Here is a 14,624-nt window from a genome sequence, read left to right as displayed (position 1 = left end):
GCTGGAGTGTATAAAAAGAGCCCCAGCAGCACAGCCACCAGACTTCTTACTGAGCTGAATAAAGGTTCTGAGTGGACCAACGCTGGTCGCGTCTTTCTTTCCCTGCGCTGATCTAACACTGGCGACGAAGGATTCAAGAACCTAAGCGAAGAACCTCATGGCACGCAGCCAACAACAAAGAGCTAGTCACTAGAGCTGAAGTCAACAGCAGCATGGCAGCACCAGAAACCGCACTGCTGACCCTCGCCCCTTTCCGACCAGGAAGGGAAAAATGGAAGTCCTACATGATTCGGTTTCGCCAGTTCCTGAGAGGCAACAACATCCGAGACATAGACGATGACTGCAGAAGAGGCCTGTTCCTGGCCCACTGCGGCACCGAAGTCCTGGAGATGGCCATTGACCTCGTGGCGCTGAGGGACATCAAGGAGATGTCGTGGACTGACCTGCAACAAATTTTGCAAGACCACTACACACCGACAGGAACGCCGGTCGCCAACCGTTTCACCTTTCACCAGAGAGACCAGAAAGAAGGTGAATCAATCAAAGAATTTGTGGCCGCCCTGCGCCAAATCACTGCCAATTGTGAGTTCGACAATGTGGGCAATGCAATCAGCGACCACATTGTGTTTGGCATGAGGGACAGAGCCCTGCAGAAGAAATTTTTGAGCAGAAAAAAGTTGGTGCTCAAAGACATTGTGGAGGAAGCCACGGCTGCCGAGACATCCGAGAAAGTGGCAGCCGCGCTGCTAAGGGCCAAAGGGATCCACAAGATCCACAGACCACCCCAATCCTCCGCCGAAGAATCGGCTGTTGGATCAGACTCGGAGGAGGAAATGGCTGTCCACAAGGTCTCTAGACCCCCGAGGTGGGAAACCGCTCAAAATGGTGACCGGGGGGAGCATTGTGCCAGCTGCAGAGGGGACCATGCCAGGGCCAAATGCAGGTGGAGAGATGCAACCTGCAGATGCTGAAACAAGAGGGGTCACATCGCTGAAGCCTGCAGAGCCAAGGATCTAGCCCCAGAACCGTCCAGCCACCGGCCGCGCAAAAATTGCGAAGACTATGCGAGAGCTACAAGTCTGGCTTTGTACAGTGACACACCATTTGGTTTCTTTTTGATTCTGTAGACCCATCGAGTGCCAATGACCTTTTTGTTTGCTGGAGGTTTTGCAGGTGTAAATACTTTAAGTTTCTTTAGACTGTCCATTTCAACCTGCATTGCTTCATACCATTTGTCTTGCTCCGAATCAGGGAGCTGCTTGATTTGTGTGAAATTATCAGGTGGAAGTGTAACATTGCAAATCAAAGGCAAGGGTGCTTTTGTCAGTTGCCAAGAATATCGTTATGGAGGGATTCCTTTTGTGGCCCTCTTGGAACGTCTCGGACCAACTGTCCAGTCTTCTTCTTCTTCGTCCTTGTCCTCACTTTCGTCGCTAGCATCAGCATCCGCGGCTTGCGAAGACGGAACATCGGGTTGAGAAGAATTGGTGGAATCTTGATCATCAATCTGCGTGGCATCAGCAGTATCATCTCTGGGAAAATAAACTCCAGGATCATTGGAATGAATCCTGGACCAGTCAATATCTTCTTCAAAATTAGCAGATTGGGAAGTCACAATTGCATGTTTAGAGTCAATAAATTTGCTCCATTTTGAGTTATCATCAATACCCATAAATCTCAGTCTCTTTGCTGCTGGACTTCCTTTTCTTCTTTGAGCTAAGGAAATGTTCACCATAGCATATGAACCAAAAATATGAATGTTTTTAAGATCGGGCTTGTAGCCATACAACATGAAGAAAGGAGTCTGATTTGTTACACTGCTCCAAGTACAGTTGACAATGTAATTTGCATACTTGATAGCTTCACCCCAGTATATCATATTAAGGTTGGCGTCTTCTAGGAGACAACGCATCATGGTTTGCAGTACCCCTTGTCTTCGTTCTACGACTCTATTATGAGCCGGTGTGTAAGGGGCCGAAGTCTGATGAATAATTCCATTCTTACGCATCCAGTCCTGGAAACGCTGAGACATGAACTCGGCACCATGATCACTCTGGATTCTGGTGATGCGAACTTGGTGTTGGGTAGAAACAAGGGTTGCAAAGTCTTTAAAGATCTGAAAGGTCTCTGATTTTTCTTTCATAGGATATACATATCCATATCTAGAATAATTATCAACAATTGTTAGAAAATATTTTCTACCACCAAATGATGGCGGGAATGGACCAACTATGTCAGTTTGAACCAAATCAAAAATGTGTGTTGACAGGCGTGTAGCGTGTTTGGGAATGGCTGCTGCTTTGGATTTGGCCTTTTTGCATACAGCACAATCCAAAAACACCTTACACCCCTTTAGATCCAAACCTTTTGCGAACTCCGGCATCTTCCTAAGAACACGGAAACTGGCATGCCCCAATCTTCTATGCCATTTGTGGATACACCTGGAATGCAAAGGTTTACCAGTTAGTGAATTCTCAACATTAACATTTTTATGCGGAACCTCAGGCTTGCTCTGAGCAACCTGTTTACCAATTCTATTTTTGTTGGCTTTAGGACCCTTTGGAATAGCAACAGGATCTCTCTCTGGAGCATCTCTTTCTGGGCCTGTGCTTTCCCTTTTTGGAGTTTGTATACTTGCCTGTGTTTGTGTTTTAGGCTTTGGCTTTAAATAATAAACACCACCAATTAATATGGTTGCAGCAACAATATCTCCATCTTTAACTATGTAACTTGCATTTTCAAGGTGGTGAACCTGGAATTTTAATGCTCTAGACAAGTGACTCTGACTAAGCAAGTTACTGGTTGCTGTTGGTATGTAATAAACATCAGGAATGAATGCATCGAGCTCTTCAACATAAACAGTTCCTTTTCCTTTGACCTGACAAGGATGATTTGAAAAAGAATAAAGTTCACGTAGTTCTGGTTCAGGCTCGTGCATTTCTGTGAAGAGTTCCTTTCTGTAGGTAACATGCAATGCTGCACCACTGTCCAAAGTCCACAGGAGTCATCTGTCATACTCTGGTTGAGGTTGTGGATCATTGGTTAAAGCCAATGTGGCGAGTGGAGTTTGTGGATCACGCCGGGGACCACGATGACCTTGTCTTCCGCCTCTGCCTCTGCCTCTGGAATCTGTTCCTCTGGGCTGGTACGTGACGGGAGCTGGAACTCGTTGGGGACAATCCCGGGTGGCATGTCCCACACGATTGCAGGTGTAGCATCTTGGCATTCTTGGAGCATAGGTCCTTCCTCGGAAGGGGCGCCTAGCTGGAGCTCTTGATGCGGGTGGTCCTCTCAAATGTGGCGTGGCCAACATGAATGCCTCTTCTTCAATTAAAAGTCTACAGACATTGTCCACTGTGCATTGAGCAATTGGGCCTTGGTTAACCTTTGTAACAGCATCTTTCCATTCATAATTCAAAAAGTTAATAATGATGCTGATCATTTGAATATCTTCAATGTTATGGCCTCTTTCTCTCAATTCTGTTCTCAGACCTTTCAGTTTGGTCAAATGTCCTCCAATTTGTTCACCAGGTTTCAATCTCGAACCGTGGAGTTCAGACATGAGTAAACATGAAGATTCAATTGAGACAGGCCTGTAGCAATTTTCCAATTCAGCCCAAATTTGTCGGGCTGTTGTATTTGGTGGAAAAGTGACCTGCAGTTCAGTATCCATGGACATCAATAATGTTGTGCGAGCCCTTATCTCTAAATCTCTTATTGCAAAATTCCAAGGTGGTCCAGGAGGGTTAAAAACCATACAGTGGGTGCCTTCTCTAAGAAGCAATAGTGTAATCTCACTGACCCAGGCTTTGTAATTGTGTCCTGACATTTTTAGTTTTGACTCACCAGTTAGTGGAGAGACAGAAAATGCCTGGTAAGGAGCCTGCATTTGGTACGCTGGCTGTGCTGGCAGAAATGCCTGTGGGATTTGCTGTGCCTGTTGTGGACCTAAAAATGGTCTTGGTTGTGCCATTGGAGGTGGGCCAGGAGGTGGCCCTATTTGCATTTGTGGCTGGGGCACATATGCAGGCATTTGTAGCTGCTGTGGCTGATGCACTGGAATCTGCTGTATTCCAGTTGCCATTTGTGCTTGATCTGCAATATTGGCATGACCTGCTGGGGATGCAGTCATTTGCCTTTGCTTCATTAAGTTTAATTGTGTTCCATCTAAAAGGACACCAACAACGCCAGGAGGTGTTTGAGTTTGGGCCTGTGGAAACACTTGTGGCATTTCAGCTTCCTGTAGTAAATTACTTTTGCCAGCAGATGGTGCTGTACCTTTAGCTTCGGGCAGCTTTGCAGTTACAAGGAATGATTGCGTGGCAGGTTTATATGTAACTTGATCAGGGAGACTTTCATGTGACGTATGCAGTGCTCTTTGCCTTAATTGGCCTGACACAAAATCCACCAGGGGGAGTGTCTTTGGCTCCGAGGAAGAAGACAATATGGCGCTTTTTGAAAATCTTAAGTTATCTCCCTTATCTTGCTCAAGCATAGATATAGCCATTTTTGCCTGGGATAGCTCCTGTTCATAGAGTTTTATACGGTCACGAAAGGCTTTCATAGCCAGCTCATCCAGGGTAAGCTTAGAGCTTCGAGGAGAATAATGAATTGTTTCTTTCTCTGCGTGGGAGTAATTTTGCTCGGCAGTTTGCTTTGGCCTTGCATCAAGCGTTACAAATTCAGAAGGTTCTGGGGGGACTTTTTGAGAGCATGTATATTCAGAAGAAGACGTCACTGACCTCAGTTCCAATACGTTATCTTCAAAAACAATTTCTGTGTTATCTCCCTTCGTTTCTGTTCCCACGGCTTCTTGTTCCAGGCGTGTGGCTGAAGTAAGGGGCTGGAAATCTGAAAAACTCCTTTCTGCCACCTTCTCAGCAAAATACATTTTGTATTTGTTTTTCTTCTGTTTCGGCATCTCAGCAATATAATTAGCGTACCTCAGTAGCTAAAAACTAATTGCCTATGCGCTCTTATCAGAAATGACAAAACAAGGAAAAAAGCCATAAATCAAACCATCCTCTGCTACCAGATGTCAGGGCGTTGATTAATCCCATGTTTGGCTCTGGGAAAAATCACCCTGGTTTAGAGGATGGATCGTGGCTTATTCCTTGTTGCAATATTCTGAAAAAGAAATGCGAAGAAAAGTTTCTAATAAAACTCATTTATTTGTTATAAAGAAAATAAAACACCTCACTAAGTAAGAAAAGTAATTGCTACATTTTCGAAATAGCTTTTGCCGGCTATCTCAGCCGGACCTTGCTGGCAAGAAAACAAAGGAAGGAGTGTGTGAAGCAAGTGAAAGAATGCGGACATGCGTAGTAAAATACTGATAAGGAACTTGGCAAGGTACGGAAAGTCTGATAGTCCAGAAATAATGAAGCTCAGCTGGGAAATAAAAAAAATGCAGTGACAGGCACAAACCATTGTCACCCACAGGGGTGCGTTTAAGTGTAACCGTCTCCAATTTGGAGTCAGCGCAGCCCCAGGAATTTTCCACTCTATGATGGAACGCCTTCTCCAAGGCATTCCAGGGGGTAGTGCCATACTTCGATGATGTCTTAATCTCCGGGCACGCTAAAACCCAGCTCCTTGAGCAATTGAAGCTAGTTCTACAGCGCTTTAAGGAGAAGGGTTTGAGAGTCAGGAGAGATAAGTGCATCATTGGGGTCCAGGAGGTCGAGTTCCTGGGCTATCTCATTGATGGGACTGGCATCCACCCCACTAAATCCAAAGTTAAAGCTATTCACGAAGCTCCAGCCCCCAAAAACAAAGCGGAGCTTCAGGCCTTCTTGGGACTACTGAATTTTTACAGTGTCTTTTTAAAACAGAAGGCCACAGCTGCTGAGCCACTCCATCACCTTTTGGGGAAAACGGTACTGTGCAGATGGGGGAAAGAAGAGGAAACAGCCTTCAAAACCATCAAAGGGCTACTCTCCTCAGACAGCATGCTCATTCAATACCATGAGACGCTACCACTACTGCTGACTTGCGATGCGTCACCATACGGAATTGGAGCAGTCCTCAGCCACCAACTCCCAAACGGCTCAGAAGCTCCCATTGCATACTTCTCAAAAACGATGTCCAGCACCGAGAGGAATTATAGTCAGCTGGATAAGGAAGCCTTGGCCATCGTGGCTGGCATCAAGCGCTTCCACGAATACCTGTATGGCAGGAGCTTCACGGTCATCACAGACCATAAGCCACTTTTGGGACTATTCGTGGGCGACAAACCCACACCAGGCTACATGTCGCCCAGGATGACATGCTGGGCAATTTTCCTTGCCGGGTACTCATACACCCTCATCCATAGACCCGGCAAGACCATCGGAAATGCAGATGCCCTGAGCAGATGCCCATCCCAGGAGCCGGTGGAAGACCCCGCCCCCACACTCGGGCTATTTCACATAGACAATGACCTCACTTGCCCAGTCACCTCCGCAGATGTGGCAGTGCAGACCCAGAAGGACAAAACACTCAAACAGGTACTTTCTTGGGTTCTGCGAGGGTGGCCCACGGAGAGGGTGGCAGAAGAATTTAAACCATTCATTAGGAAGCAGCAGGAACTAGCCACCATGAAGGGCTGCATCCTCTGGGATGACAGGGTCCTGATTCCACGAGCACTCCAGCAAAACACCCTAGAGACGCTTCACAAGGGGCACCCAGGCATCGTTCGCATGAAGGGGTTGGCACGAAGTTACGTGTGGTGGCCAACCCTGGACAAAGATATAGAAACCTGGGTCGCCAGATGTGATCCATGCCATGAAGTCTGCCCAGCACCCCCCCGTGCCCAGTCATCAGAGTGGGAAGCACCCAGCAGCCCGTGGTTGAGAATCCACATTGACTTCGCGGGACCGATGAGTGGAAGATACCTCCTCATCGTCATGGATGTTTTCTCGAAATGGCTGGAGATCGTGCCCATGGCATCCACAACAACAGAGCCACCACCAAGGCGCTCCGGAGGCTGTTTGTGACGCACGGGCTACCGGATGTCCTCATTTCCGACAATGGGCCACAGTTCACCTCCAAGCCCATGGAAACGTTCCTAGCAGGGCTGGGCATCCACCATACCCTGATTGCCCCCTACAGACCAGCTGGAAATGGGCAGGCTGCACGGATGGTGAGGCTCACCAAGGAAGCACTCACCAAAATGGGCACCGGCGACTGGCAAGAAAGAATTGACCAGTTCCTCCTCACTCAGCACATCACGCCGCACGCTATGACACGAAAGAGCCCGGCCGAACTACTGATGGGGAGAAGACTGAGGTCACATCTGGATCGACTGCACCCCCTGCACAACCCAGAGGTGCCACCAGATGTCAGCCATCCACCCCGTGCCTTTGCCATAGGAGACCCAGTCTTCGCACTCAACTTCCACGGGTTTCCGAAATGGCTTAAAGGAAAGATCGAGAGCTCAATTGGCCTGAAGTCTTACAGAGTGGAGCTGGAAGATGGACAGGTCTGTAGATGTCACATTGACCAGCTCCGGAAAAGGTGGAGGGAAACGGGTTGAAACTAACCCGACGAGGTAGGCCTACAACACCCGACAAGGTAGGCTTACAACACCCCGGCGAGGTAGGCCTACCACATCCCAATGAGGTAGGCCTGCCGCAACCCTACGAGGTAGGCCTGCCACCCCCCGATGAGGTAGGCCTGCAACACCCTGGAGAGGTAGACCCGCACCACCACAGCGAAGCGAGCCATCGACGATCCAGGAGAATAGACCGGTACCCACAGCCCAAGGGGAGTCAACACCGCACCAGCGAGGAGACCAGCCACCACCCCGGCGAGGGAGACCTCCACCTCAACGACGAAGTAGACCGGGAACAACCCATGGAGGGAGAGCCACAACCCTCCAGCGAGGCCGACTCACAACACCCAGGTGAGGGAGACCTCAATCGCAGCAAGGTAGACCGGGGACAACCCAAGGAGGGAGGCCCACAACGCCCCGGCAGAGCCAGCCTGCGACCACCCGGTGAGGGAGACCACCACCACCACCCCGACAGGGTCGACTAACACCACGCCAGCGAGGTCGACCTGCACGGACCCGACACGGTAGACGGGCGACCCCCCAGCGGGGTCGGCCACCCACCACGACAAGCTGACACACAGAATGAGAGACAACAACAACAACAACAACAACAACCACAACATCAGCAGAAACCGCAGAAGTCTAAAGAAACACCAATGGACTTACCGGACATCAGTTGGCACCCACCGATCGACAGCAATGTCCAGCCGCGAGGTACCAGTGATCCCGGTCAGGGAAAGGACCAGCGCCACCAGCGGGTAAATCCAGACGATGCAGCCGGAGGTGCTGGGACAGGGCCCACACACTCGACGGCCGGACTCCAGGCCACCCCAGGTCAGGAGCCGGAGAGGACAGAAGCTCCGCCTGCTCAGGTCGGCAGCGGAGCTCAGTGTGAACTGTGCAGGTCATCCAGGACCACCAGGCATCCCGCCTACCTGCGTGATTACGTGACGTTTATTGACTTTAATGGACAGCTTTCAGACTAGGAGGGGAGGGGTGTTATGTCCTTATAAGGACATCCGCCGGGGATTGGCTAATCCACCGGCGGGAAATTTAAACAACTGTCATTGGACGGCTGAGTCTGCTGGAGCGTATAAAAAGAGCCCCAGCAGCACAGCCGCCAGACTTCTTACTGAGCTGAATAAAGGTTCTGAATGGACCAACGCTGGTCGCGTCTTTCTTTCCCTGCACCAATCTAACAGCCATGAATTTCTGAATCACTCAGAACCCTGCTCTGATGGCCTAGAGATTGATAGTTTGGAATATAAAAAGCCTGGATGAATTTGTAAACAGTAGGGCAATGAAGTCAAAGGCCCGGGCAATGAGGAAAACAGTACAGCAACACTACTCACAGCTTATGCAGGACCCCGCTCACTTTGTACCTAAGGAACAAAGCATCTTGATACCACCATGTTTTCTCAGAGGAGCATTTCCATTTCTTCTGATTGGGAAGAAATCTGGGTTGTAGAATCTCAGTCAGTGGCATGCCTGATTTTTCCTGAATGTTCCAAATTATTTTGGAACAATTCAGAATTTATATTTGTAAGCATCATCTCAGACAGTGGCATTATCAGATAATGCAAAATCCTCACTTCCACCCCATCCCAGAGCAGCCACCATTCCCTCACTAACCTACTTTCCAGCTCCGTTCTCCTGTGTGCAGAGCAACAAAAGAAGACCATCTGACTATCAGTTTTTTTAAAAAAGTGCAGACCTTCCAACTTCTCAGGGGGAAAAAAAAATCTCGCGAAATTGCAAAGTCTGACTGAACTTTTTTTAAACTGGTAGTCACATGGTCTTCTTTTGTTGCCCTGCATGCTAGAGAACAGAGGTGGAAAACTGGTTAGTGATGGAATTGTGTTTGCTGCAGGATTTTGCAGGGAGCCATCCAGGCCAAAAATGGGCTGCGGGGGGGGGGGGGCAGGGGCAGACTCCCAGCTGATCGCCGTGGTTGGTTCATTCACCGCATCCCAGCCAGTCAGCATGGCTCCCCATCATGCCCCTGCAGGCTCCCCACCCTGAATGGCAACCCTGGTGGGCAGGGCGGGAGGGGGCAGTCAGTGGTGGGATCAACCGGTTCACCAAACTATGCAAAAAATTAACAACTGGTTCAGCTGTTCGGTGTGAACTGGCTGAATTCCATCACTGAACCCAGGATATTTAACTCTTTTCTCCACCTTAAAATTTTATTTCTTTACCAGACATTCAGTCTTGGGTATTTTGATTTTTAACTAGCATTTTTGTTTGTTGTTTATTAATTTTGAAACTGGCTAAACTGCCAAAGCCTTTTAACTTCTTCATCAAATATTTCATACCACTTTTGGCATCTTGTAAATGATGATAAATCATCAGCAGAAGCTCTCAGTTTATACACTTTGTTCTTAATTTTTATATCCATTACTTTTTGTCATTTCTAATATCTATTTTTTGTCCTTTCTCATGGAAAAGATTTAATTTTTAGAAATTTTTAATTTTTAACAAAGAAACAAACACTGGGCCCCATCTAACAAAATGAAATTCAATGTAGAGGAAAGTAAAATCTTACACTTAGGTAAGAAAAAACAAAAGTACACATAATTGAGCCTAAATTATTTAATCTGTTTCTAAATAGTTTTTAACTTCTATATGTATTTGTATTTATTATGGCTGTTCACCGCCCTGAGTCCTTCGGGAGTAGGGCGGTATACAAATATGAAAAATAAATAAATAAATAAATAAATAAATATACGCCTGGTGAAACCAGGCTTAAGAGCAGAAACTATGGGAGGGATTTTGGAGTCTTAGTGGAAAGCCAATTAAATATGAGCCAACAGTATGCGGTGGCAGCCAAAAAAGCCAATGCAATCCTAAATTGCATTAACAGAGGGATACAATCAAGATCAAGTATAGTACTATTATCACTCTTTAAAGCCTTAGTAAGACCACACCTAGAATACTGCATCCAGTTTTGGTCACCTCACTATAAAAAAGATTTTGAGACTCTGGAAAGAGTGCAGAGAAGAGCAACCAAGATGATTAGGGGACTGGAAGCTAAAACATATGATGACGGTTGCAGGAATTGGCCATGGCTAATCTAGTGAAGAGAAGGACCAGGGAAGACATGATAGCAGTCTTCCAATATTTGAGGAGCTGCCACAGAGAGGAGGGGGTCAAGCTATTTTCCAAAGCACCTGAAGGCCAGACAAGGAATAATGGAGGGAAACTGAACAAAATCTTGAACATAGAAGTTTAATTTTAATTGTCAAAGGCTTTCTTTGCATCCAGAAAAATAAAGCTGCTTGTTTCTCATGCTATTGAAGGTACAATAGCATTCTCACATTGTCTCTGGTCCATTCACCAGCTTCTCCTTCCACTGTGATCATTGGCTCTGCGTTCAAAATTGTGTATTCCTCAAAAACTTTACTGATTTAGTCATTTAATTATATCAAAATAGAAAACTAATACAAATATACTAGTAGATTCAAAGAAAACAAGATGACATAGTAAGTCATCACTCCTGCAGTTAAACCCCAATCTGGTCTAAATATTTTGTCCTCTACAAAATGGCCTTTGACATAGAGTGCAGTCCTACTAAGGACTTGTAGGTTCATTCTTTGCAAAATGTAAAACAGTTTCTCCTAGCTTTCCCAGTATTTGTTAGATTTTAAATAAAAATCTAAATAAACAGCCCATTCTGCAAAGTAGAGTTTGCATTCACAAAGGGTATGTCCAATATCTTCATTAGCTGGCGCTCCACAAATACAGAATTTTTCTTTTCATGAAACCTCCCATATCTTACCACTAGGTTTAGGGTTAGGATTTGGGTCTGGTTGTTCAAAATGAGTTCTAGAAAAAGTTCTCCTGAGATGTGTATGGACATCCTCAGTCATCCAAGTCATGGTTTTCCCAAAGGTGCTTCTTCAAAAGGCAACTGGAGTTTGTTTTTCCTTGAAGAAGTTTCATTTCTCATCCAGGAAGCTTCTACAGTTCTGACTGAGTGGTAGAGAATGGAAGGATTTACATTCCTTGTAGTCATCTGATTGTTAGCACTCTCTGTGAGAATCATTGAGGCCAGTTGGAGGTTCATCTGTGCCTTCAGAATCACCAGAACAGTGTATGTTGGTGTGGAACCTTCTTGGAACTGCTGAAAGGATAGAATAGAATAGAATAGAATAGAATAGAATAGAATAGAATAGAATAGAATAGAATAGAATAGAATAGAATAGAATAGAATAGAATAGAATAGAATAGAATTTTTTATTGGCCAAGTGTGATTGGACACACAAGGAATTTGTCTTGGTGCATATGCTCTGAATGTACATAAAAGATACATTCATCAAGAATCATAACATACAACACTTAATGATAGTCATAGGGTAGCATAGCCATTGCTGATCCTGAGCCCTATGGGACACCCCCATCTGGCTGCTGCCCAGCTGACTAGTGCTGAGCAATAGCCACCTGGCTGGTCCATGCAGGCAATTGGCCATCAATCCCAAACTCCTGATCAGGCCCCATGAAGCCCACAGCCAGCCTCTACCCAGCTGACTGGCAGTGTGTATGGATCTATGGGCTGGCTGAAGCTTTGGCATTTGAAAATGAGCACTGCAGCTCTTTCCCCCTAGCTACACAAACTAAACCTGTGCAGGTATCTTTTCACCCCTCCCTGCATCCTTGACATTAATCTTAAACCATTGGCATAAACCAGAATGTTTAAATGTTTATTTTAAATGTTGTGCTTATGCAGTACACAATATTAGAAAGGATGACTATATGGTACTCAAGACTGCCTGACCTCAGTTGGGTTTAATGATGCAATTGATGAGTTGGGCAATGGTTCCTACTAAAACTGTATCATGGATCCTCTCTGATGTGGTCTTGGGTTATGCAGTGGGTGTGTCAAGATTTTCATCAGGCATTGCTAATCATCTATAGCTCACTACCTGTAATTTGATGCTTGGAGGAAAGACAACTTTCAATCAATACCATTGCCGCAGCATCTCTTACAACAACTCCAAATCAGGGGTGAAATCCAACAGGTTCTGACAGGTACCAGAGAACCGGTAGCAGAAATTTTGAGCAGTTCAAAGAACTGGCAAATGCCACCTCTGGCTGGCCCCAGAGTGGGGTGGGAATGGGGATTTTGCAGTATCTTTCCCCCAGGAATGGGGTGGGAATGGAGATTTTGCAGTATACTTCCCCTGCCATGCCCACTAAGCCATGCCCCCCAAGCCACACCACACCCACCAAGCCACATCCATAGAACTGGTAATAAAAAAATTTGGATTTCACCACTGCTCCAAATTATGAAGGTTTCACATGTTATATTGCAAAAAGAGCTATCAACTGCATAGATACAAAAAGGTTTCTCCAACACTATGAACAGAGGTGGTATTCAGCCGGTTCGGACTGATTCAGGCGAACCGGTAGTGGCGATCTGTGGGTGCAATCCCATCCTATATCGCTGTGTTTTTGACACCGCATGCCTATGCAGATGGTGCGCGTGAGCAAATTGCTGTGTTGTTTGACATCGCACGCATGTGTGGATGGCACACGTGAGCGAATTACCATGTTTTGTGATGCCACATGCATGCGCAGATGGCAGGCATGTGCTCACATTTCCGGTGCCGGGCAAACTGGTTGCTACAGTATGTGAAGCCCACCTCTCACTATGAACCCTTGTTAAGATGTTCCCAGTGGTGGGATTCAAGTAATTTAACAACCAGTTCTCTGCTCTAATGATTTCTTCCAAAAACCAGTTTGCCAAACTGCTCAGAAAGTTAATAACCAGTTCTCCCGAAGTGGTGCCAACTGGCTGAATCCCACCATTGGATGTTCCCTTATTTGCAGGGGAAGATGAGTGAGGGTTGTTTTTTTTTTTCATGATAATGTCCTGATGTCCTAGTGGCTTGCAAGGGCATGCATGAGATATATAATACCAGACTAGATAATATCTCTGTGACCCACAAGGGGGGTCTCGTAGTATTCAGAGTATCTCTTTGTATTCAGATAGACTTTATGGACTTGTGATACACCATGATTTTAAAATAATTCCAGTGTAATATCATGTTGGGGGGGAAATGGATTCCATAGCCCTTGATTACTGTATCTTCCTCTGTTTATTTGCATGTAACATTGTTGTGGAGGTTATTAAATCAATAAACCGTGAACCTCTATCTCTATGAAATTCTACTTAAACAAATGAGCCTCTGAAGCAGCTTACAGCAAATGTTTTTATTTACACAATAAAAACATAATAATATATATACAATTAATAAACATCACTAAGTTACTATTATAAATTATACTGTCAGCTATCTATCTATATACATATCTATTCTCTCTAAACTATACTATCTATGAATATTCTTCCTCAGAAGAAATACCACAATATACCACAGAACTGCTCTTCTAATGGACTTCCAGACTGCTCACAGTTATCTAAAGAAAGATCCGAGAATACAATACAATACTAGACAGAAGAGCAAACTGAATACCAAACTGAAGAGCAAGGGTTTCTGTTAAGAATCTCCTTTTATACTTCTAACTGTGACAGTTAGGGGAGGGCCTGGGAGATTCAAACATATTAGCTGCCCTCTGATTGGCCCACTCATCTGTACATTCCAAAACCATCAATAGGCACAGCTATAGAGAAATAATTTTTCTCTAACAAACATGCACATGAAGTAACCTCGTTAACACAAATTAATGTGATAATATCTTGTGGGCAAGGACAAGCACCAATTAGGCAGTGCGTTAAAAGACATGTTGCTACTCTTTTCTCAACAATGAAATATGATGAACAGGAAGAAAAGCAAAAAGCTGCCAGGTGAAAGGAGATAATAACAACCGGACAGTCTCAAACATCAAGTTCCAGCAGGAAAATGATGGTTTTACTCAGGGATGGGTTCTAAAATTTTTTACTACCTGTTCTGTGGATATGGCTTATTTTGTGGGCATGGTTTGATGGTCATGTGACAATTCTTTAGGATTTAGCAGAGGTACTGATCTACCAGGCTTTTAACTGCTTGCAGAGCTGTACCGGTCTACCCATTTGTTCTTGGAGCATTCCGGTCTACTCATTTGTTCTTGGAGGCACCGGTCTACTCAT

This window comes from Pituophis catenifer, unplaced genomic scaffold, assembly GCF_029215685.1.
Source record: "Pituophis catenifer annectens isolate HBS135680 unplaced genomic scaffold, rPitCat1.0.hap2 SCAF_6, whole genome shotgun sequence".
NCBI lineage: Eukaryota > Metazoa > Chordata > Lepidosauria > Squamata > Colubridae > Pituophis > Pituophis catenifer.
Note: the sequence above shows the minus strand (reverse complement) of the source record.